The sequence below is a fragment of the Pyrus communis genome, chromosome 9 (assembly GCF_041283825.1).
Source record: "Pyrus communis isolate YQ-2024b chromosome 9, ASM4128382v1, whole genome shotgun sequence".
Taxonomy (NCBI): Eukaryota; Viridiplantae; Streptophyta; class Magnoliopsida; order Rosales; family Rosaceae; genus Pyrus; species Pyrus communis.
The window spans coordinates 20,675,789-20,702,093 of NC_142573.1; the positions used below are offsets into that span (position 1 = coordinate 20,675,789).

General features: G+C 38.0%; 1 pseudogene; it reads left to right on the top strand.

The window, feature by feature from the left end:
- The first annotated feature begins 22,782 nt into the window (after window positions 1–22,782).
- LOC148694386 (uncharacterized) lies at window positions 22,783–26,005 on the top strand (annotated as a pseudogene).
- The last annotated feature ends 300 nt before the right edge of the window (window positions 26,006–26,305 follow it).

The window sequence follows — 26,305 nt, forward strand, 5'->3', positions numbered from 1 at the left end:
TGATTATCCGCAGCCATGCTTATTCTTCTTCTTCCACTTCTTCTTATTCAGATTTGGCCTCAGAACTAGAACTAGGTGGATTAGGTTCTGGTTGCTTCCTCTTTCTTCTCAAAGTTCGTTCAAACTCGTCGTCAAACTCCAAGATATTCTCACGAACGGGATGAGAACTACGAGTCATACACTTGTACCTAGAACAATGAAACAAAACAATTCAGCAACTCTCTTAGAAGGCACGGCAAACACACAAAAACTAAGAAATAAGGCACGGCAAAAACAAAAAGAAAGAACAAATAAACACACGACACTCTTGACCTTAAGACACACTTTGTGATAGGGGCATATTTATGCTACTTAGTTATGTTATTTCCTTACATTTAGTGAGCTAATCACTACTTATTATAGTGTTTTGAGCTATTTTCGTTTGTTTGTAGGTCCTAATGACAAACTTGGCAAGAAAAGGCAATTTTGAGCCTTTTAGAGCAGTTTTGGGCTTATTATGGATAGCTTGTATATGGAGCAAGGTGGATGGACGAATTTGGAGTCAAAAAAAGGCTAGGAACATGCTACAAATCAGAAAAGGAAAGTTCATGACAAAGATGATAAGGAAAGTGCAAGAAAAGAGGAAACATTATCCAAAACCTTATCCAACCTTATCTTATCCAAACCTTATCCTATCTTATCCTAACCTAATCTTGTTCCACCTTAATCCTAGCTACAAGTGGACCTAAAAACCTAATTTCTAGAAGCCCTATCTGACCCTAAAAGGGTGCCACACCTTCCCCCCCTTTTATGCCTTCTAGAACACCCAAAATCAGCCATAAAACACTTAGTTTCTAGAAGGCCCAATTTTGGACGAAAATTCTTAAACCTTTTTCTGATTGGATTCTGATTTTATTCGGCCCTTTTTCTCTTGGATTTGGATTGTATAAGTCCATACTGAGATTAATTGAGCTAGGACTTAATTCCCAAACCCTTGCCGCAACTTAGGGGCCCTAAACACTTGTATCAGCTAGGTTTAACCCTAAATCTGATTGCTAGGGTTTCGGCCATGCTATATATATATGCCTATTATTGTGCCGCACCCCCTTAGACACCCTAGGCAGCCATTCATCAATCAATTCATTCATTCATTCACACCATACACCATTTATTCAGAAAATACAACCTTGTGCCGCAAATCCTAGGGAGAAGGAGTGTCATGGCTTCCATAGGAGGAGGAGACCCTTGTGCCGCAAGAATCTGCATCCATTGGAGACTTTGGGAGTTCTTCCTTCCCTCGTTCCGTTTCCGTGTTTATTCTAATTTGCTTTCAATTGTTATGAAAATGTGTAACTAAGTTTTTCTGAGTTAGGGGTGAATTCAAAGCCATGGGCATATGTTTTATATGAATTGATTTCCTCCATATTTTGTTTCTTGAATTGTGAATGTGATTTACTTAATTGATTTATTGAGAACTTGTTCTTGTGTGTTGATTAAGGATGCATACTTAGTTTTCATGCTTGAATTTGATGCTAGGATATAAGGGAATTTCACCTAATCGTTATGAACTTATATTCATAAGTAGTGGAAATCACTAGTCATGATTGTATTAAGTAAATTCTAGGCAAGAGTATCATGCAATTCATAGTTACGAATGCCTAGTCAATGCTTAGGGTTTTCAAAAAGCTTAATGATCTTTGATTTTATCTCTATTATGCAGTTCATGTAGGGAATTTGATAAGAATAATTTGATTGTCGATGCGTATTCCATCCAATTCAATGAAACTAGGAAAATCTGAAAGTTAATTTGTGCTTTTCATAATTAATTTGGGGCATTGTCATTCATGGTTTAAAGGGATAAAATCTGGAAATCAATTTGTGTTACATATGTGCATGTGTGGAGAAGGATCCTCTAACTAGTCTTTTTCCCATTCAATTCACCTAATTTATTGCCTAATCTGTTTAGTTTACAATCTGTCCATTTTAATTAATTTCGTCCAAATCAATTCCCCATTTTATTAAGTGTGTTAGATTAGTTAGAAAAGTGTTTGAATCTGTCCAAATTAGTGTCTTGTGTCTACGTTAGTTAAATTTCGTCCAAATCACCCCTTTAGAGTCTAGTTTGAGTCTATTTGAGTGTTTTGGGCTGTTTTGAGTCTTTTTAAGTTGTTTTGAGTCATATAGGTCTAGGTAAGTGTTTTAAAGTTTAATTTTGTGTTTTTAAGTAAGTTTAGAGTAGATTAGCATCCCTAGTTAATCCCCGGTTAGAACGATCCCTACTTGCATTTATACTACAATTGTCACAAATAGGGTTTAATTTGTGTGTCAACATAATTTTCACACCACTTTGACATGACACAAACACAAGGGATTAGCAAGTTTGCTAATCCCCGGCAACGGCGCCAAAATTTGATGTGAAAATTATCTTGACACACAAATTAAACCCTATTTGTGACAATTGTAGTATATATGCAAGTAGGCATCGTTCTAACCGGGGATTAACTAGGGATGCTAATCAACTCAAATAAGACTCTAAAACACTAAACTAAACTTAAAAACACTTAACTAGACCTATATGACTCAAAACAAATTAAAACGACTCAAAACAGCACAAAACAATCAAATAGACTCAAATTAGACTCTAAAGGGTGATTTGGATGAAATTTAACTAACTTAGACTCAAAACACTAATTTGGATAGATTCAAACACTTTTCTAACTAATCTAACACACTTAATAAAAGGGGGAATTGATTTGGATGAAATTAATTAAATTGGACAGATTGTAAACTAAACAGATTAGGCACTAAATTAGGTGAATTGAATGGGAAAAAGACTAGTTAGAGGGTCCTTCTCCACACATGCACATATGTAAACACAAATGGATTTCCAGATTTTATCCCTTTAAACCATGAATGACAATGCCCCAAATTAATTGTGAAAAGAACAAATTAACTTTTAGATTTTCCTAGTTTCATTGAATTGGATGGAATACGCATCGACAATCAAATTATTCTTATCAAATTCCCTACATGAACTGCATAATAGAGATAAAATTAAAGATCATTAAGCTTTTTGAAAACCCTAAGCATTGACTAGGCATTCGTAACTATGAATTGCATGATACTCTTGCCTAGAATTTACTTAACACAATCATGACTAGTGATTTTTACTACTTGTGAATATAAGTTCATAACGATTAGGTGAAATTCCCTTATATCCTAGCATCAAATTCATGCATGAAAACTAAGTATGCATCCTTAATCAACACACAAGAACAAGTTCTCAATAAATCAATTAAGTAAATCGCATTCACAATTCAAGAAACAAAATCTGGAGGAAATCATTGATATAAAACATAAGTCCATGGCTTTGAATTCACCCCTAACTAAGAAAAACTTAGTTACACATGTTCATATCAATTGAAAAGCAAATTAAAATAAACATGGAAACGAAACGAAGGAAGAAAAAACTCTGAAAGTCTCCAAGGGTTGCAGATTCCTTGCGGCACAATGGTCTCCTTCTCCTATGGAAGCCACGGCACTCCTTCTTCTCCCTAGGATTTACGGCATAAGGTTATATTTCTGAATGGATGGTGTGTGGTTTCAATGAATTGAAGGATGAATGGCTACATAGAGTGTGTAAGAAAAGGGTGCGGCAACTTAAGGTCCCTTTATATAGTCCTCGGCCAAAACCCTAGCAATCAGAATTTAGGGTTAAACCTAGCAGAAATAAGTGATTAGGGCCCCCTAGGGTGCGGCACATTGCTTGGAAATTAATTCTTAGCCCAATTGGTTTCAGATATGGACTTATACAATCCAAATCCAAGAGGAAAAGGGCCAAATTAAATCAAAATCCAATCAGAAAAAGGTTTAGGAAATTCGTCCAAATTGGGCCTTCTAGAAACTAAGTGTTTTGTGGCTGATTTTGGGTGTTCTAGAAGGCATAAAAGGGGGAAAGGTGCGGCACCCTTTTAGGGTCAGATAAGGCTTCTAGAAATTAGGTTTTTAGGTCCACTTGCAGCTAGGATTAAGGTGGAACAAGATTAGGTTAGGATAAGATAGGATAAGGTTTGGATAAGATAAGGTTGTTAGGATAAGTTTCCATATTTCTTGCTCTTTCCTTATCTTCTTTGTCTTGAACTTTCCTTTTCTGATTTGTAGCATGTTTCTAGCCTCTTTTGACTCCAAATTTGTCCATCCACCTTTCTCTATATACAAGTTATCCATAATAAGCCCAAAACTGCTCTAAAAGGCTCAAAATTGCCTTTTCTTGCCAACTTTGTCATTAGGACCTACAAACAAACGAAAATAGCTTAAAACACTATAATAAGTAGTAATTAGCTCACTAAATGTAAGGAAATAACATAACTAAGTAGCATAAATATGCTCCTACCACATCTACCATACAACTTCATGGATTCCCAATGAAAATCCCCTCCCCCACACTTGTTTTTCCGCAAATTGTAGATCAAAAGGAGTTCCCTCTAAGTCATGCTTTCCTATCCTTTAAGAACAAGGGTATGGATAATCCTAATCTAGGCTAGGTAAGGATTATGTGGTTAACAAAGAAAATTAGGCAAAGTAAGGCTCAAAGGGGTTAAACCCACAATACATATGCAAAAAGGGTAAGGCTTTTTGGCTCTGGGTTAACTAAACAACTTCATCTTATTACTTGTTATGCTAATCAATTTTATGCTTTGAATGAAATGGGTATGAGTTCTAGTATTTGGAACTATAGTGATGAAACGCATTCTAAGTAGTAGCCAAGCAAAGAATGATGAGATCATGCAACGACTTTAGAAAACAAAAATAGCAAGATTAATAACTCTCCAAATAACCTTTAGGCTCAAGTCTCTCATGGTTGTAGCATTAGTTTGAGTTTCTTCCTTCAAGCATGTTACAAAAACTGATTTTTTTCCTTTGTGTGATTACATGTGAATTCGTAAATGTTAACTATAACCAAGCATAAACCAAAGAATATATCCAACTTCCATCCATGTTTGTAACTTTCTTTAATACTCATGCAATTTAAAAACCAAATCCTCATCATTGTGTTGGAAGGTACCCTAAGACACAAACAAACATAAAAACAAAAACGACTCTAAAAACAACTCTTCTTGGGTTTTTTAAAACACTCTTTTCCGTTTTCGGATTTTATGTTTAAGACGCATAAAAACACTTCAAAACACACTAAAAACACGTAAAAACAGTGATAAAATCCCATGAATTTTCATGAAAAACACTTTATTTACCACCCCCCCCCCCCCCCACCCCCACACTTAAACCAAACATTGTCCTTAATGTTTTAAGCATAGACTCACAAACAAACAACCAAATAACACAACTGCCAAACATGACAAACATGGCAAAGTAAAAGCAATAAAGAGTAGGGTTAAGGAACGCAAATCTGGTTAGGGAGTGCTGGAGCTTCCTAGTTCTTCTTTAGTTGCATGGGTTGCCTCCCAAGAAGCGCTTGCTTTTAACGTCTTCCAGCCGGACGATTCTTCCACTTAAGCTTCAATGGGGCCCACGGCATGGAAGCATGCACCGTCCACGACATGCTCTTCAAAGTTCTCATAGTATGGCTTCAAACGATGTTCATTCACCTTGAACTCTTGCCCGGTCTTTAAGCTTTGAATTTGGACTGCACCATAAGGAAATACATTAGTAACAACAAACGAGCCAATCCATTTTGGAACGTAACTTACCTGGAAACAAGCGAATGTGGGAATTGAAGAGTAGCACTTTCTGCCCTAGAACAAATGTCTTGCTACAAATCATCTTGTCATAGAATGCCTTTGACTTCTCCTTGTAAATCAAAGCGTTCTCGTATGCTTCATGTCTTATCTCCTCAAGCTCGTTCAATTGAAACTTCCTATGGATTCCAGCGGCATCAATGTCCATGTTGAACGTTTTGACCGCCCAATGTGCTTTGTGCTCCAATTCAAAGGGAATATGACATGGTTTTTCATAGATGAGCCGAAATGGGGACATTCCAATTGGTGTTTTGTAGGTCGTTCGATATGCCCACAATACATCATTCAAACGCGAGCTCCAATCCTTCCGGTTTGGCCCAACGGTCTTCTCCAAAATTTGCTTGATTTCCCTATTAGAAACCTCGGCTTGCCCACTGGTTTGAGAATGATAAGGTGTTGCCACCTTATGTGTGACGTTATATTTCTTGAGAAAAGCTTCAATGGTTCGATTGCAAAAATGGGACCCTGCATCACTTATAAGAACTCTTGGAATTCCAAATCTAGCAAATATGTTAGTTTTGACAAAATCTGCAACCACTTTGGAATCATTAGTACAGGTGGTTTTTGCTTCCACCCATTTCAACACATAATCAACCGCAAGTAAAATATTAAGGAAACCATGAGATGAAGGAAAAGGACCCATAAAATCAATGCCCCAAACATCAAAGATTACGATGCCATAGATGGGTGTTTGCAGCATTTGGTCTTTTGGACTTATATTTTCGGTTTTTTGGCACTGATCACATGTTATGCAAAAAGTTCTAGCATCTTTAAATATAGTTGGCCAATAAACACCACATTCAAGTACTTTACGTGCCGTCCTTTGAGTGCCAAAGTGACCTTCACATGCATAAGTGTGACAAAACGTTAATATTGAATTAAACTCCGATTCATGCACACACCTACGAATGATTTGATCCGCACAATATTTCCACAAATAAGGATCATCCCACACATAAAACCGAGCCTCCCTTTTAAGTTTATCCCGTTGGTGTTTATTTAGGTTGCTTCGAATTTGTTTAGACACCAAAAAATTCACTAAATCGGCATACCATGGCTCACTTACCTTGATGGACATCAACTGCTCATCTGGGAATGTCTCTGGGATAGGCACGACCTCTTCTTCATGCACCATGCGGCTCAAGTGGTCAGCCACCATGTTTTCACTTCATTTCTTGTCCTAGATTTCGATATCAAACTCTTGAAGTAGAAGCATCCAACGAATAAGCCTTGGTTTGGCCTCCTTTTTGGTGAATAAGTACTTCAACGTTGCATGATCTGTGTAAATTCTAACTTTAGTACCAAGTAAATAAGAACGAAATTATCTAAAGCAAAAACAACAACAAGAAGTTCTTTTTCCATCGTGGAGTAGTTCAATTGGGCATCATTCAAGGTCCGGGATGCATAATAGATGACATGTGGCTAGTTGTTCTTCCTTTGGCCTAAAACAGCTGCTAATGCATAATCCAAGGCATCGCACATAAGCTCAAAAGGAAGGCTCCAATCTGGTGGAACAATGATGGGGGCCGAAGTGAGCATTTCCTTGAGGTGTTTGAAGGCCTTCTCACATTCCTCATCAAACTTGAATGGTACATCCTTTTGGAGAAGTCGGCAAAATGGGTTGGAAATCTTTGAAAAGTCTTTGATGAATCGCCTATAGAATCCTGCATGTCCAAGAAAAGAACGAACCTCGCTAACCGAAGTAGGAGAGGGTAAGTATCATACAAGATCTATTTTTTATTTATCAACCTCAATCCCTTTGGCCGAAATTATATGCCCTAAAACTATGCCTTGTTTTACCATGAAATGGCATTTTTCCCAATTTAAAACAAGGTTAGTTTCAATGCATCGTTCTAATATTAAAGTGAGAATATGTAAACAATCATCAAACGAATCACCAAATACACTAAAATCATCCATGAAAACTTCAATTATTTTCTCCACAAAATCTGAAAATATACTTACCATGCATCTTTGAAAGGTGGCCGGTGCATTAGATAAACCGAATGGCATGCGACGACAAGCAAAAGTACCATAAGGACACATGAAAGTGGTCTTTTCTTGGTCATCTGAAGCTATGACAATTTGATTATATCCTGAATAACCATCAAGAAAACAATAAAAAGACTGACCGGCTAACCTTTCAAACATTTGATCAATGAACGGCAAAGGGAAGTAGTCATTCCTTGTGGTGGGGTTGAGCTTTCTATAATCAATGCAAACTCTCCAACCTGTTTGGATACGTGTTGGCACAAGCTCATTCTTGGCATTCTTCACCACCATCACTCCAGATTTCTTCGGCACAACTTGAACTGGTGAAACCCAACGGCTATCCGAGATAGGATAAATCACTCCACAATCAAGTAATTTGATAACCTCTTTCTTCATCCATCATTGAAGGGTTGAGTCGACGTTGAGCCTCTCAAGTTGGTTTAGCCCCCTCTTCTAGAAGTATGCGATGCATGCATGTTGTAGGGCTAACTCCCTTAATGTCGGTCAAGGTTCATCCTATGGCTGTTTTATGTTTTTTCAACACTCGAACCAATTTCTCCTCCTCCATTATCGTGAGTGATGAAGAGACAATGACGGGCAACGTTTCTTTGTCTCCCAGATAGACATACTTCAAGTGACTTGGCAATGGTTTAAGTTCAAGAATGGGTGCCTGAATTACTGAAGGTAACAACTTGTTAGTAGAAATGGGAGTTGAAATTGTGTTTGGGGGCTTATTTTGATATTGTGATGATGATTCAAGTGCAGCCACCATCTTGCGAACTTCATCATCATGTACGGCCAGGTTGGTTGTTAAACCCAACCCTTCGACAATTGTCTTTTCAAGTGGGTCTTTGTCCAACGAATCAAGAAAATCCTGCGCCAATGACTCAAGTATATCAATAGAGAAACAAGAATGATCGTCTTTAGGATATTTAATAGTTTCAGAAAGATTGAAATCAATAACTTCCCCATCAAATTCCATCGTTAAAGTTCCTTTTGAACACATCGATCTTGGTGCGGGTTGTTTTCATGAAAGGTCTCCCAAGTAGGATCGGCAATGGTGTAGAATGGGTTGAATCCTCCATGTCAAGCACGTAAAAGTCTGCCAGAAAAATCAAATTATTAACCTGCACCAAAACATCTTCCAAAACTCTTTTTGGATAGGCATTAGAACGATCGGCCAATTGAATAATCACACCATCGTTTTTAAGCTCTCCTAAGTTCATAGATGCATAATGTGAGTAAGGCATGACATTAATTGAAGCTCCTAAGTCTAGCATAGCATGTTCAAACTTAGTATTTCCAATAACACAAGGAATTGTAAAACTACCCGGATCTTTGCATTTAGGTGGTAGTTTTCTTTGTAACACCGCCAAAACATTCTCACTTACCTAGACCACCTCTTTGTTCGAAATCCTCTTCCTTGTTATGTGAAGCTCTATCAAGAATTTAGCATACTTAGGAACTTGCTTGATTGCATCAAGGAGCGGAATATTGACTTGAACTTTCCTAAAGGTTTCCAGAATGTCATTCTCATTCTCTTTTTTCTTTGATTGCCTAAATCTGCTAGGAAAGGGCAATTTTGTGGTATAGAACTTGACAAAGTCAAATTTGGACTTACCTTAGTGGTGTTGGATGGTTTTGGGATGGTAGATGGGTGCAGCAAGGTTTGTTCCACCCTTGCCATGGCCTTTGTTCCTTGTTCATTGATACGAGCATATTTAGGCGACTTAGCTAGCTTATTCTTGTGTATTTGTGCTATTATTTCCTAGTTAATGTCGTATTACAACTCATTTTCGTGTGTTTGTAGGTCCAAAGGGTTAAAGTACCAAGAAAGTGCGTTTTGGTGCATTTTGGAGCAATTTTGGGCACTATGTGGATAGCTTGTGTATGGGCCAACATGGATGGACGAATTTGGAGTTCAAGAGGCTAAAAATATGATGACAAGATGAAGGAACTAAACTTAAGACAATATGGATAAAGAACTAGTTCAAAAGAGGAAACCTTATCCAAAACCTTATCCAACATTATCCATAACCTTATCCAAAACCTTATCTCATCTTATCCTATCCTAACCTTATCATGTCTTAATCCTAGTTGCAAGGGGACCTATATAGATATTTCTAGAAGCATTCTCTTCTAGAAGCCCCAAATCAGCGACAAAGCTCATTCTTTCTAGAAACCCTACGAAGGTGGCGTCTATTCCCTTATAGAAGGCTTTGCCTTGCCTTGCAAGCCATTCCATCCTTCCCTCCATATGTGCCGCACCTCTCTAGGCCCTATCCCTTTTGGATTCTGATTTCTAGGGCCTCATTCCTTATGTATTTGGGTTACACAAATCCTTGTATGAAACTAAGTGGGCCAAACCCCATCCTAGGTGGATTTAATCACCAATTGTCGAACCCTAGGGCCCTAATCCATTAAATCTGCTAAGTGTAACCCTAATCTAAGTAACCCTAGGACTATATAAATATAAAATCAGCCACAAATTCGACCACCCTTTATGCTATTCAGAAACCTTGTTGCTGCAACACCCTAGTGATAGGAGCATATTTATGCGACTTAATTGGCTTGTTCTCGTGCATCTACGTTGTGTTTCTTTAGTTATTTTAGTCCTTTATGCCATTTTCGTGTGTTTCTAGGTTCATGGGGCTAAAGGAGCAAAGAAGTGCATTTTGGAGCCTTTTGGAGCACTTTTGGGCTAAGGATGGATAGCTTATGCTTGGAGCCAAAGTGTTGGACGAAATTGAAGACCTAATTGAAGACCAAAGTGTTGGAACCTTGTTCCCTTTAGTTTTAGGACATTTAAACCTTTCCTATATCCTAGCCGCACCTTTGTCCTAAGCACTAGAGCATTAATCATTCACTTTTCATTATATAATTCAGCCATCATCATGCATATATTCCTCCCCCTAGCTGTCATTCCCATACACACACCATCACACTATCCTTTGCCATGCAAAGAACCATCCATACCATACAACAATTCCATGCCGTGGCCTACCTTCATTTTCCAGCTTTGCACATTCAATTCCAGCATCCACAAACCTTTAGAGCCGTGCATCTCCACAATCCCCTCATTCTTTAATCATTAAAGCACATGCAACTCTTCATCATTCACACACCATCACACAATCCAACCCGTGGCTTTCACATTCATTTCCACCAGAAAACAAAGCCTAACCCGTGCATTCACCACTAATTCCAGCCATCTTCCACACCTTTCCAACCTAGCTAACCCTACATGCATTATTTATTAACATCTCATTGTACATACCACAACACAAACACTTCCCCCTTTTGCCGTGAGTTTCTTTGCATTCTCATTCATACACATTTCAGTCACAACACTCTTCCATATTCAGAATGTAGACCATCAAACCACCCTTGCCGTGTCTCCCTTACAATCCAAACGCGCATCAATTCATTCTCATCCATTCATACACATTCACACCATCAAACTATCCTTAGACCTTGTGCCACAACGAATGAGGCATGGAAGAGAAGAGGGCCTAAACGTTCATACAATTCAAGTTTGAGTTGTTGGAATGTTTAGGTGTTTCTTTGATTCTCTTTGTTTTGTACGTATAAGGAACTAAACCCCCCTTGGTTAGGGGGGGATTCGAAATATATGTTTATGCTTGCATTTTGAATTGATTACATTTGGTTGGAATTTCATAAGTTGTGAATTCAATTTGTTTAACCGTTTGATTGATAACTTATTTATGTATGTTTATTGAGAATGCGCGCTTAATTTTCATGCATGAATATGACGCTAGAATATAAGTGAGTTTCACCTAATCGTTATGCACTTATATTCACAAGTAGTGGAGGTTGCTTATAAACAATCGCGTTAAATGAATTCTTGGCACTAGTTTCATGCGTATTCCATAGTAACGAAGGCCTCGTCAACACTTATAGTTTTCATAATGCTTAATGATCTTTGATTGTATCTTTATTGTGTTTTTCACGTAAAGGACTTTTGGAGAATGTTGTGAATTGCGTTGCGCAAACCCATCCAATTCATTAACTTAAGGAAAACTTGACGGTTAATTTAAGCGGACCTAATTGACCCGGGGCGTTGAGTTTCATAATTTATCGAAAGACCAACTGAAAATCGTTTTATTATGCAAGTGTAACATGTATGGAGATGAACCCCTTAGCTATTCCATCATCCATGAGTTCTTTCTTCTTTTGTTTTTGTTTTCATTAATTTCTTTTTAGTTAGAGGAAAGTTTGAAGCCATGGACATATGTTGGTTATGATTTGATTTACTCCAGTTATGAATTCATGAACTTTAGATGTGGTTTACTTTTCTGTTTTGATTAAGAACTTGTTATGTATGTGGGTTGAGGGTCGACACTTAATTTGCATGCCTAAACTTGATGCTAGGATATAAGGGAATTTCACCTAATCGTTATGAACTTATATTCATGAGTAGTAAAAATCGCTAGTCACGATTGTGTTTAGTAAACCCTAGGCTGGATTAACATGCGTATTCCATAGTTATGAATGCCTAGTCGATGTTTATGATTTCCGTTGAACTTAATGATCTTTGTTGAATGTCTCTATCATGCGTATTCCATGGTTAGGGACTTTGATTAGGAATAATTTGGTTGTAATGCGTATTCCATTCAATCCAATGAATCTAGGGAAATCTGAAAGTTAGTTTAAGCGGACCTAATTAACTTGGAGCATTGTCATTCATCGTTTGTTGAAGTCATAACTGGAAATTAAATTATATGCATATGTTCATGTGTGGATAAGGAACCCTCTAACTAGTTTTTCATCATTTTATTTCATCAATTTCGTTTTTACAATCTGTTTTAATTAGAATCTGTGCATTTAGTTTAATCTCGTCCAAAACTCAATCCCCCTTTACTTTATTGTTCAATTTAGTTAGAAATCAATTTAGTTTGTGTTTTTAAAGCGTTTTGAGTCTTTTGGTTTGTCTTAGTGTTTTAAAGTTTAGTTTTGCATTCTTTGAGTCTAGTATAGTGTTTTATATTATGTTTTTACGTTTTTGAGTCAAATCCAAGTGATTAACAATCCCTCTTAATCCCCGGTCCAGAACGATCCCTACTTATACTTATACTACAATTTGACAAAAAGAGGGTTTAATTTGTGTGCGTATAAATCTCGCATGAAATTTTGGCGCCGTTGCCGGGGATTAGCAACTTTGCTAATCCCTTGGATTGTTTTATTTTCGTTTGTTTTTATTTTATTCCAGATTCTTAATCTTGTTTTGTTTCTTGTTTTAGGTACTAGTTTATGACTCGGAGTTCTCATCCGATTCGTGAACATAACCTGGAGTGATTGGGTTCTTCGTCCGGCTGCAAGACGTAAAAGAAAGCGCTACTTGGGAGGCAACCCAATACACTGAATAAAACAAAGCATGTTGAAAAAAAAAAAAAAAAAAAAAAAAAAATGGCAGAATGTAACTTTCACAAAGGTTATTTGCTTGAAGCCCCACTACTGGGCAAAACTCTAGGAGCGGGAGGCATAGTAGCGCGAGGCATCGGAGCTAGACCATTCCAGGCCTCAACACTTGGTGGAACGCTAGATGAGCCAGGAAAAAGGTGCCTCTGGAAGAAAGCCGAAAGTCTTTGACGGTCATTTTGACGGTCACTTTGCATTCGACCATTGGATTCTTGCAGCTCATCAAGCTTCCTCTTCATGCCCGTCAAATAGTTATTTGCAAGCACATGCAAACTTCTATTCTCGTACTTCAGCTGCTTGATCTCTTGCTTGAGACTTTCCACCTCCGCCATCAAGGATTCCACTTGGCGGGAGCGAGCCAGTAGGCGTTGGCCCATGTTGGACACAGAGCCCACACACTGAACGCTGAGAGCTAAGGACTCTTGAACGGCCAACTCATCGGACCGTCCAGAAAGCAGCCTACTATCCTTAGGAGTGAGGAGGTTCCTCGCTACTATCGTAGCTGTTGTTGCATCCGTCATCATGGAGTCTTCACCTGTAAGAGGACCGTTAGAAGATAAAAAAGAAGGACGCCATACATTACCTTGACGGGGCGCAACCGGATCGCTGCTGAGACTCAAATCTAAGCTAAGGTTCGATGGGTTAGTCATTTTTCAAAGGTGTTCAAAGAGAAGGGGTGGATGGAGTTAAATTTCAAAGGGCCGGAGTCGATTTTCAAGAATGGGCAATCTTCAGAGTGTGCATGTTGGCAGTGATCGACCTCTCTATAAAAAGCCAAAGCAACACGACCACCGATTCAAAAATCTGGATTTTCCTGCCTGAATTTCGGCGACGGGTTTGCTGCTTTTCAGAAAACGCGTTCAACTTTGTCAAAAGATATCTGACAAAGTCGAAAACACGTGGAGGCCATCATCGCAACTACACACTTTTGCCGACAAGCGCAAAGTTCGGCGACACTTTCTCTGCTTTTCAGAAAACGCGTGGTAACAGAGACGCACCCGTGACTACTACTTGCCATGCAGAAATCGAAGGGGCGTTTGCTCAGAAATCGAAGGGGCGTTTGTTCAGAAATCGAAGAGCCGTTTGCTTTAAAAAAAAATTTGAAGAGACGTTTGTCGACAAGGGTAAAAGAACAGTACCACTACTTGCTATTGAGAAATCCCTATATATGTCGACCTTCATCTTTTGTGGCAAGGCAGACCTGAAGAAAATGTCCAACTCTTCCTCACCTCTGAGGGCGCACTCCCAGCGAAGCCTCTTGAAATACTCAATTTTTTCTCCCCCAAAGAAGATACCAGATACCTGGAGTACAGATGAGGCAGAAGGAAACGGTAGATCGAAGCATGTGGAGACAGCCACAACAAATACATGTGCTGATTCATTCGCCGTTTCTTCAAAAGCAAAGGTATCTCATATCATCAAGGTCAAAAGCAAGAGTATCTCATATCATGCTCTTTCCCTGTCTTTTCCTTTGTCCTTGTTATTACTCGCATGGCAAAGTGAAGGAGAGCAATCAGAGGCACTTGGAGTCAGCCTTCCAATCTGCAACCGACTACCTGGAATCTATTCCTGGTTGCTTACCTAGTATTGCTCTCGAGTAGTCATCTTCAACGGTTGATACACTGCCAGAGAAGGGACAGCTAAGACGGGTGACAATGAAACATCAATCTTTCCAATTCGTATTCAATACGAATTGGAAAGATTGAACAAAGAAGAGGAGTAAGCTCAGACCTTTGGGGGAGACCAAAAGAATCCTGCTGCCCAGTTCAAGAGTAGCACAAAGGAAAATCAACGATGGGCGGAAACCAGTTCAAGAGTAAGCCTGTGGAATCACCAAGATCAAGCCTCAATGCAATCACCAAGGAGAAGAGGGAATTTACACTCCATAACCAGATTTGCGTCCCTAAACTCTTCTCTTTGTTAGTTACATTCTGCCATGTTTAGTATGTTTAGTGTTTTTTGTGTGTTTACTTATGTTTTGTGTGAATCTATGCTTAAAACATTGAGGACAATGTTTGATTTAAGTGTGGGGGGGGGGGGGGGTAACTAAGTTTATTTAATGCAAATTCGTGGGATTTTATCACCCATTACTTCAAATGTTGTTCCTTGCTGTTTTAAGGTGTTTTTAAGTTGTTTTAGAGTGTTTTAGTATGTTTTGTTTTTATAACTCCGAAAATCACATAAAAATTTGAAAAACATGTTTTAAAAAGCCTAAAAAGAGTGTTTTGAGTCATTTTTGTGTGTTTGTGTCTTAGGGTACCTTCCAACACAATGATAAGGATTTGGTTTGTAAGTGCATGGCTGTTAAAGAGAGTTATAAACATGGATGAAAGTTTGATTTACTCTTGGTATATGCTTGGTTATGGTTATAATGTATGACTTCACATGCAATCATAAAAGAAAAATTCGTTTTTGTAACATGCTTGAAGGAAGGAACTCAAACAAACGCTACAACCTTGTGAGACTTGAGCCTAAACGTTCTTTGGAGAGTTATTTTTTGTGATTCTTTGTTTTCTAAAGTTGTTGCATGATCTCATTATTCCTTGCTTGGTTGCTACTTAGAATGCAATTGTATTATGATAGAACTAAATGCTAGAACTTATATCCGTTTCATTCAAAGCATGACATTGAATTGCATAACATATATCAAGATGAAGTTGTGTAGTTGCCACCATAGCCAAATAGCCTTATTTCCCATATTTCGTATATATTGTAAGTTTTAACCCAGTTGAGCCTCGTTTAACCTTTATTCTTTGTTTACCCACATCACCCCTTACCTAGCTTAGAGTAGGACTTTCCCATACCCTTGTTCTTGAAGTATAGTGGAGCATGACTTAGAAGGATTTCTTTTTGAGTGACATTATTGCAGAAAACAAGTGTGGGGGAAGGGATTTTTGTGTGTATGTGTGTGCCTAAGTCTTAAAGGAGGCACGGATAAAAAAAAAAAAAAAAAAAAAAAAAAAAAAAAAAAAAAAAAAAAAGAAGAAAAGAAAGAAAAAGAGTGAAAATAAGTGAGAATGAACTCACAAGCGTTGATGGTTGAAGAAAGGGTCCAAAAAAGTTGAATATGGCCCTAAGTTTTGTGTGATTCCCCCTTGGGTGATCAAAGTTGACTTCTGCGTTCTAAAGGGAATTCTAAGTGCCTAATTCAATACTTTGCTCACTATTGCTTTAAGAATGTTTGTTTATCCTTCACCTTTCATTGTTAGCCAATACCCTAGCCCCGTTACACCCCTTTGACTTCTATCTTGATCGTTATGTGTTCAATAATGTGGAGTTTGGAATTGATATGAGCTTATGGAATCACTGGTTTTCATTCTAAGTAGTAGCATTCCATTCATGAGATCATATTCATGTCATTATCGTAAATCCAGAAAATGCTTTCTTTGTTATAACATATGTGAGATACTAGTCTTTCATGTTTACATCAATCTCTCACATATAACTAGTGTAGGGTGTGTAGTCAGAAAATCTGTGTGAAAATAGAGTGCATTTTAGTAAGGAATTGAGGAAATTCTCTAAGGCATGTTACTACATTCGAAATGTGTTTTAAATGCTTAATTGTGAACTAGTATGTGGTGACTATGATTAAGAATGTACTTAAGTGTAAAGATGGCTAAAATCTGTGGGAATAATGATTTTTAACTTGTCATGTGCATTGGAAATCCCTGAGACGATTGTTGGAAGGTTTAGGTTGTGTTTTACTTGTTCAGTGTCGTTTTGTTTTTGGTTTCTTTTGTTTTGTTTTGCTCGAGGACTAGCAAAAGATAAGTGTGGGGGAATTTGATAGGAGCATATTTATGCGACTTAATTGGCTTGTTCTCGTGCATTTACGTTGTGTTTCTTTAGTTATTTTAGTCCTTTATGCCATTTCCGTGTGTTTCTAGGTACATGGGGCTACAGGAGCAAAGAAGTGCATTTTGGAGCCTTTTGGAGCACTTTTGGGCTAAGGATGGATAGCTTATGCTTGGAGCCAAAGTGTTGGACGAAATTGAAGACCTAATTGAAGACCAAAGTGTTGGAACCTTGTTCCCTTTAGTTTTAGGACATTTAAACCTTTCCTATATCCTAGCCGCACCTTTGTCCTAAGCACTAGAGCATTAATCATTCACTTTTCATTATATAATTCAGCCATCATCACGCATATATTCCTCCCCCTAGCTGTCATTCCCATACACACACCATCACACTATCCTTTGCCATGCAAAGAACCATCCATACCATACAACAATTCCATGCCGTGGCCTACCTTCATTTTCCAGCTTTGCACATTCAATTCCAGCATCCACAAACCTTTAGAGCCGTGCATCTCCACAATCCCCTCACTCTTTAATCATTAAAGCACATGCAACTCTTCATCATTCACACACCATCACACAATCCAACCCGTGGCTTTCACATTCATTTCCACCAGAAAACAAAGCCTAACCCGTGCATTCACCACTAATTCCAGCCATCTTCCACACCTTTCCAACCTAGCTAACCCTACATGCATTATTTATTAACATCTCATTGTACATACCACAACACAAACACTTCCCCCTTTTGCCGTGAGTTTCTTTGCATTCTCATTCATACACATTTCAGTCACAACATTCTTCCATATTCAGAATGTAGACCATCAAACCACCCTTGCCGTGTCTCCCTTACAATCCAAACACGCATCAATTCATTCTCATCCATTCATACGCATTCACACCATCAAACTATCCTTAGACCTTGTGCCACAACGAATGAGGCATGGAAGAGAAGAGGGCCTAAACGTTCATACAATTCAAGTTTGAGTTGTTGGAATGTTTAGGTGTTTCTTTGATTCTCTTTGTTTTGTACGTATAAGGAACTAAACCCCCCTTGGTTAGGGGGGGATTCGAAATATATGTTTATGCTTGCATTTTGAATTGATTACATTTGGTTGGAATTTCATAAGTTGTGAATTCAATTTGTTTAACCGTTTGATTGATAACTTATTTATGTATGTTTATTGAGAATGCGCGCTTAATTTTCATGCATGAATATGACGCTAGAATATAAGTGAGTTTCACCTAATCGTTATGAACTTATATTCACAAGTAGTGGAGGTTGCTTATAAACAATCGCGTTAAATGAATTCTTGGCACTAGTTTCATGCGTATTCCATAGTAACGAAGGCCTCGTCAACACTTATAGTTTTCATAATGCTTAATGATCTTTGATTGTATCTTTATTGTGCTTTTCACGTAAAGGACTTTTGGAGAATGTTGTGAATTGCGTTGCGCAAACCCATCCAATTCATTAACTTAAGGAAAACTTGACGGTTAATTTAAGCGGACCTAATTGACCCGGGGCGTTGAGTTTCATAATTTATCGAAAGACCAACTGAAAATCGTTTTATTATGCAAGTGTAACATGTATGGAGATGAACCCCTTAGCTATTCCATCATCCATGAGTTCTTTCTTCTTTTGTTTTTGTTTTCATTAATTTCTTTTTAGTTAGAGGAAAGTTTGAAGCCATGGACATATGTTGGTTATGATTTGATTTACTCCAGTTATGAATTCATGAACTTTAGATGTGGTTTACTTTTCTGTTTTGATTAAGAACTTGTTATGTATGTGGGTTGAGGGTCGACACTTAATTTGCACGCCTAAACTTGATGCTAGGATATAAGGGAATTTCACCTAATCGTTATGAACTTATATTCATGAGTAGTAAAAATCGCTAGTCACGATTGTGTTTAGTAAACCCTAGGCTGGATTAACATGCGTATTCCATAGTTATGAATGCCTAGTCGATGTTTATGATTTCCGTTGAACTTAATGATCTTTGTTGAATGTCTCTATCATGCGTATTCCATGGTTAGGGACTTTGATTAGGAATAATTTGGTTGTAATGCGTATTCCATTCAATCCAATGAATCTAGGGAAATCTGAAAGTTAGTTTAAGCGGACCTAATTAACTTGGAGCATTGTCATTCAACGTTTGTTGAAGTCATAACTGGAAATTAAATTATATGCATATGTTCATGTGTGGATAAGGAACCCTCTAACTAGTTTTTCATCATTTTATTTCATCAATTTCGTTTTTACAATCTGTTTTAATTAGAATCTGTGCATTTAGTTTAATCTCGTCCAAAACTCAATCCCCCTTTACTTTATTGTTCAATTTAGTTAGAAATCAATTTAGTTTGTGTTTTTAAAGCGTTTTGAGTCTTTTGGTTTGTCTTAGTGTTTTAAAGTTTAGTTTTGCATTCTTTGAGTCTAGTATAGTGTTTTATATTATGTTTTTACGTTTTTGAGTCAAATCCAAGTGATTAACAATCCCTCTTAATCCCCGGTCCAGAACGATCCCTACTTATACTTATACTACAATTTGACAAAAAGAGGGTTTAATTTGTGTGCGTATAAATCTCGCATCACCTAGCCTCCATTCTTCATCCTTCATCCACTCCATACACCTCCATACACCACCTGCCGCACCCTACCACCATACTCAGCCATTATTCATCCCCCTAAACGAGAATATACCATTCACAACCCCCAAAACCACCACCCACAACTTGTGCGGCAGCAAGGAAGAGGAAGAGGAGCCTAGCCGTGCATGCCATTCATCCTGGAATTGCTGAAACGTTTAGGTGTAATCTTTCTTGTGTTTTCAATGTTTAATTTCAAGAATCTTTGCTTTGCAAGTATGAGGAACTAATCCCCTTTTGGCTAGGGGGAATTTCGAAACCAGGGCTATATTTGCATTATGATTTGATTACTTTCAGTTGTGATTTCATGAATTGTGAATTCAATTTACTTATATATTTGAATTAAAACTTGTTTATGTATATGAATTGAGAGTGCTCGCTTAATTTGCATGCATAAATCTGATGCTGGGATATAAAGAAACTTCACCTAATCGTTGGGAACTTATATTCATAAGTAGTAAAGATTGTTGGTCACAATCATGTTAAATAAATTCTTGGCATAAGTATCATGCGCTTTCATAGTTACGAATGCCTCGTCAACACTTATGATTTCCATACAATCTAATGATCCTTGATTGTTTTTGTATTATGCGCTTTCATATAGAGAACTTTTGAGGAATAATTTGATTGCAATGCGCTAATTCCATTCAAATCAATGACCTAAGGGAAATCTGAGAGTTAAGTTAAGCATACCTAATTAACTTGGGGTGTTGAGGTTCATGAATCATTGAATAAGCAACTGGAGATTGTTTTGTATGCAAGTATGCCATGTGTGGAGAAAGACCTCTTAGCTAAACCATCATCAACTTAATTCCATCAAATTCGTCCAAATCTGTCTAGTTTAATTTCTTGTTTTGTTTTGTTTATTTTCGTCCAAAACCAAATCCCCATTTATTTTAGAGTGTCTAAATAGTTAAAAAAAAATGTTTTAGATTGTGTTTTCAAGTGTTTCAAGTCAAGTTAGAACCAATTTTCGTCCAATTTTGTGTTTAGAGTCAAATCTGCCCAATTTGTGTTTTTTAGGCAGTTTTGAGTGTTTTCAGCTCATTGTGAGTCTTGTGAACTTGTTTTGAGTCTTTTGAGTTGAGTTAAGTGTTTAAAAGCTTTGTTTTATTTATTTGAGTGATAGGAGCATATTTATGCTACTCAGTTATGTTGTTTCCTTGCATTTAGTTACTTAATTACTATCTATTTTAGTCTTTTAAGCTATTTTCATATGTTTTTAGGTCCTAAGGGCAAAAGGAGCAAGAAAGTGCATTTTGAGGCTATTTGGAGCAGTTTTGGGCATGGATTAGATAGCTTAACTATGGAGCAATGTGGATGGACGAAATTGAATTCAAGAGATGCTAGGAAAGGCTAAAAATCTGGAGAAAGAAGTCCAAATGCAAAGAAGATAAGGAAAGAGCAAGAAATAAGGAACCTTATCCAAGTTTCCTTATCTTATCCACACCTTATCCAACCTTATCTTATCTTATCCTATCCTAATCTTTTCCTACCTTAATTCCAACTTCAAAGAGGACTCATTTTCACATTAAATCACCTAAATATCAAGTTCTAGAAGCCCTATTTTCGTGCATTAAGTTTATGCCACATGTAACCCTTCTAGAAGTTCTAGAATCTGCCACAAGGACCATTCATTGTCCTCCTTGGAATCTGATTGAAAGTATCCTTGTTCTTTGATGATTTGGAGTCCTAATTCCTCTCCTTGTCAGCCCAAATTTGTGCCTCCCCTTCACCCTATAAATACTTGATGCCACAACACTCAAAAACCACCAGCTTCTACCCCAAATTCACACCACACCTCAAGAGCCTAAATTCACACAAATCCCCATTGTTGGTAGCAAGGAAGGAAGGATGAGCCACCTAGAGTGTTTCTAGGTGTATTCTATCTTTGTTTTTAATGTTTAAGTTTAATTATCTTTGTTTTGCGAATATGTGGAACTAATTCTTTTTAGTTAGAGGTGAATTCGAAGCCATGATTACATGTTTTATATGAATTGATTATATCCAATTATTGTTTCTTAAGGCATGAATGTGATTTGCTTATCTAAGTTATTAAAACTTGTTTATGTATGTGGGTTGGGGGTCGACACTTAATTCGCATGCATGAATTTGATGCTAGAGTATAAAGGGGGTTTCATGTAAGAGTTATTCACTTATATTCACAAGTAGTGGAGGTTGCTAGTCACAATCGTGTTAAGTAAATCCTTGGTATGAGTCTCATGCATTTCATAGTGATGAATGCCTTGTCAATGCTTATGATTTTCACAAAACTTAATGACTTTTGATATGTATCTTTATTATGCGTTGCATATAGAGAACTTGAGAAAGATAATTTGGTTGTGATGCGTATTCCATCTAATTCAATGACATAAGGAAAATCTGATGGTTAGTTGTGCGATGCAATTAACTTGGGGCGTTGTCATTCATAGTCTAAAGGAATAATAACTGGAAATTGGTTCATATGCATATGTGTCATGTGTGGAGAAAGACCCTCTAGCTAGCTTATCACCCATAGTTTTCCCTAATTTCGTCCAAGTTGTTTAGAGTCTTTATAATCTGTTTGTTTTCACCTTAATTTCGTCCAAAATCCAATCCCCTTTTACTTTGTTGTATCAAATTAGTTAGAATCTATCAAACTTGTGTTTTTAAGTGTTTTGAGTCAAGTTAAAAGTAATTTTCATCCAAATCACCTTTAGAGTCTAGTTTGACTCTTTTTAATTGTTTTGTGTAGTTTTGAGTCTTTTTAGTTTGTTTGGAGTCTTATAAGTCTAGTTAAGTGTTTTTAAGTTTAGTTTTGTGTTTTTAAGTCAGTTTAGAGTAGATTAGCATCCCTTCTAATCCCCTGCCTAAAACGATCCCTACTTTCATATACTACAATCCTAGGGTTTTAATTTGAGTGTTAGAATATTTCACATCATTGAGTCAGTTTAAAGTGTTTAGCAACCCCTCCTAATCCCCAGTTTAAGAACGATCCCTACTTACTTATATGCTACAATTGTCAAAAGAGGGTTGATTTGTGTGTTAAGTTAATTTTCGCATCAAATTTTGGCGCCATTGCCGGGGATTAGCAACTTTGCTAATCCCTTATTATTTCTTTTTGTTTCTTTTCGTGTGTTTTTGGTTTTAGTTTCTGACTTGCTTGTTTTCTTGTTTATAGGTACTAGTTTATGACTCGGAATTCTCAACCGGTTCATGCGCATATCTTAGACTTTGACGATGATTTTGAGCGAACCTTGAGAAGGTAGAAGAATCAACAAGAGCCTAAACCACCTCAAGCTGCACCAGAGCTTGAAGAGGACAAAATACAAGTGGGAGAGGAGGCCACGACAAGGGTTTTTTAGGAAGAACAAGTTATGGCAGCCGACAACCGAACAATCAAGGAGCTTTCCGCTTCGAGATTGGATAATGCCATGCCTCTATGCATTCAATATCCAAGGGCAGCCCCAGACAAGACCGACGAGTTCGAACTCAAGTCTAGCTTATTGCACCATATTCCTAAGTTCCATGGGTTGTCCATGGAAGATCCTAATAAGCACTTGAAGGAGTTTGAGGTTGTTTGCTCAAGTATGACCCCGGTGAATGTTGATGGGAGCATCTTGAAAATGAAGGCTTTTCCCTTTTCTCTCTTGGAAAAGGCTAAAGATTGGTTGTATGAACTAGCCCCCGGAACTGTCACATCATGGGAGAGTATGAAACGGGCGTTTTTGGAGAAGTTTTTCCCAACTTCTTGAGTCATTCTTTTACGTAAAAGGATTAGTGGCATTCAGCAAAATCAAGGTGAATCATTTCCAACTTATTATGAACGTTTTAAAACTCTTGTTGCTTCATGTCCACAACACCAAATGAAGGAAGAGCTTCTTCTTCAATATTTTTACGAAGGGCTTCTACCAATTGAACGCCAAATGCTAGACGCCTCAGCGAGAGGAGCTTTAGTGGACAAAACACCCATGGCCGCCAAGACTCTCATTGCCAACCGAGCTTTGAATGCTCAACAATACGACAACGTTGGTCAAAGAGACATACCACGACAGCAACAAGTTAATGAGGTAAGTGTTATTTCCGAACTTCAAAATCAAATGGCTAATCTTACTTTTCTTCTTTCGCAGGTGGTTAAAATACCAAAGGTACAAAGTGTGGCTGTTTGTGGCGTGTGCTCCATGAATGGACATCTCACGGATAAGTGCCCTTAATTGATTGAGAACGGAGGGTGGGAATCTGCCAATGCCGTGGGTTATGGGAGCCAAAACCAACCAAGGAGTGATCATTTCTCTAACACATACAATCCTGGTTGGAGAGATCATCCAAATTTCAAATGGAGGGAGCCGCAACAACCCCAACAATAAAGCACATTTAGGCAGCAACCTCCGAGATTCTACCAAAGGCCGTATGCACCCACACCACCCCAAGCACAACCTACACAACCCAAATCAGGTTCGTCCATAGATAATGATCAAAATTTTCAATTACTAACTTCTATGGCGCAGGGAATGCAAAATAGGGACAAAAAGGTTGATGAATTAGAAAAGCAAGTAGGGCAGATTGCGGAGTTCATGGGCCAATTCAGAGAGCAAGGCAAGTTGCCTAGTTCAACCATTGTCAACCCAAAATGACGATTCGAATCTACCAAAGCAATCATGTTGCGAAGTGGAAAACAAGTTGGAACGGCCTCACAACCCGCTGAATCAGCCCCAACGGAGGACGAAAAGTTGCAATTGGAGGAGGAGGAGCAAGACCAAGCCACGACAAGGGTAACACCACCCATGCCGCAGCCACCCAAACAACACCATTCGGCTTCCAAGGGTAAGGAGGTTCCAAATTCGATTATTTCTAATGTTATTCCTCCCAATGTACCATTTCCTCGTAGATTCATGCAAACAAAGAAGAAGGAGGATGAAAAGGACATTTTGGAGAGATTTAGAAAAGTACAAGTCAATATACCACTTTTGGATGCAATTAAGCAAGTTCCAAGGTATGCTAAGTTTTTAAAAGAACTTTGCACTACTAGGAAGATAATTTCGAACAAAGAGGTTGTAAAGGTAAGTGAAAATGTCTCAGCCATCTTGCAACGTAAATTGCCCCCTAAATGCAAAGATCCGGGTAGTTTTACAATTCCTTGTGTTATTGGCAATAATCGTTTTGAACATGCCATGCTAGACTTAGGTGCATCTATTAATGTTATGCCCTACTCAATTTATGCATCTATGACCCTAGGTGAGTTAAAAAATGATGGTGTGATTATTCAATTGGCCGATAGATCTAATGCCTATCCAAAGGGTGTTTTGGAAGATGTTTTAGTGCAGGTCAATCATTTAATCTTTCTGGCGGATTTCTACGTGCTTGAAATGGAAGAATCAAACCATTCGCCTTCGTTGCCAATCCTTCTTGGACGCCCATTCATGAAAACCGCCCGCATTAAGATTGATGTGTTTAATGGGACGTTGACAATGGAATTTGATGGGGAAGTTATTAATTTGAATCTTTCTGAATCTATCAAGTACCCTATTGATGATCATTCATGTTTTTCTATTGATGTAATTGATTCGTTGGCGTAGGACCATTTTGAACAATTGAACGAAGATGCGCTTGAATTGGTCATTACAAGAGGAATGGAACTCAAAAACAAGGAACTAGCCACATTGGCTACCCACGGCATGCATGGAGAGCACCATGCCATGCTCCCTAATGCAGATATGATTGAGATAGTGGCTGCCCTTGAGTCATTACCACTACAATTTGGTAAGTCTTTGGACCCAATTTCAATTCCAATTTCGACTAATAAGCCTATTCCTTCAGTTGTGCAGCCACCTGCCCTTGAACTTAAACCATTGCCAAGCCATTTAAAGTATGTTTTCTTGGGAGACCAAGAGACCTTGTCCATCATTATCTCCTCCTCACTCACGGCACAAGAAGAAGGTAAGTTAGTGAGGGTGTTAAAGGAGTACAAAAGAACAATTGGTTGGACCTTGGCCGACATCAAGGGAATAAGCCCTACCACGTGCATGCATCGTATACTTTTGGAGGAGGGGTCTAAATCATCTCAAGAGGCTCAACACCGACTCAACCCTCTAATGATGGAAGTTGTGAAGAAGGAGATAATCAAGCTCTTGGATTGTGGAGTGATTTATCCAATTTCGGATAGTCGTTGGGTGTCTCCGGTTCAACGTGTTCCAAAGAAATCCGGAGTAACTGTGGTGACAAATGCCGAAAATGAGCTTGTTCCTACTCAAATCCAAACAAGTTGGAGGGTTTGTATTGATTATAGGAAGCTCAATGCCACTACAAGGAATGATCATTTTCCTTTGCCATTCATTGATCAAATGCTTGAAAGGTTAGCGGGTTATGCTTTTTATTGTTTTCTTGATGGATATTCAGGTTATAATCAAATTGTGAAAGCTCCGGAAAATCAAGAGAAAACCACTTTCACATGCCCTTTTGGTACATTTGCTTATCGTCGCATGCCATTTGGCTTATGTAATGCACCTGCCACATTTCAAAGATGCATGATGAGCATATTTTCGAATTATGTTGAGAAAATTATTGAGGTTTTTATGGATGATTTCAACATTTTTGGTGATTCATTTGATGGTTGTTCGAATAATCTTAGTTTGATTTTAAAACGATGCATTGAAACTAACCTTGTTCTAAACTGGGAAAAATGTCATTTCATGGTTAAACAAGGCATAATTTTAG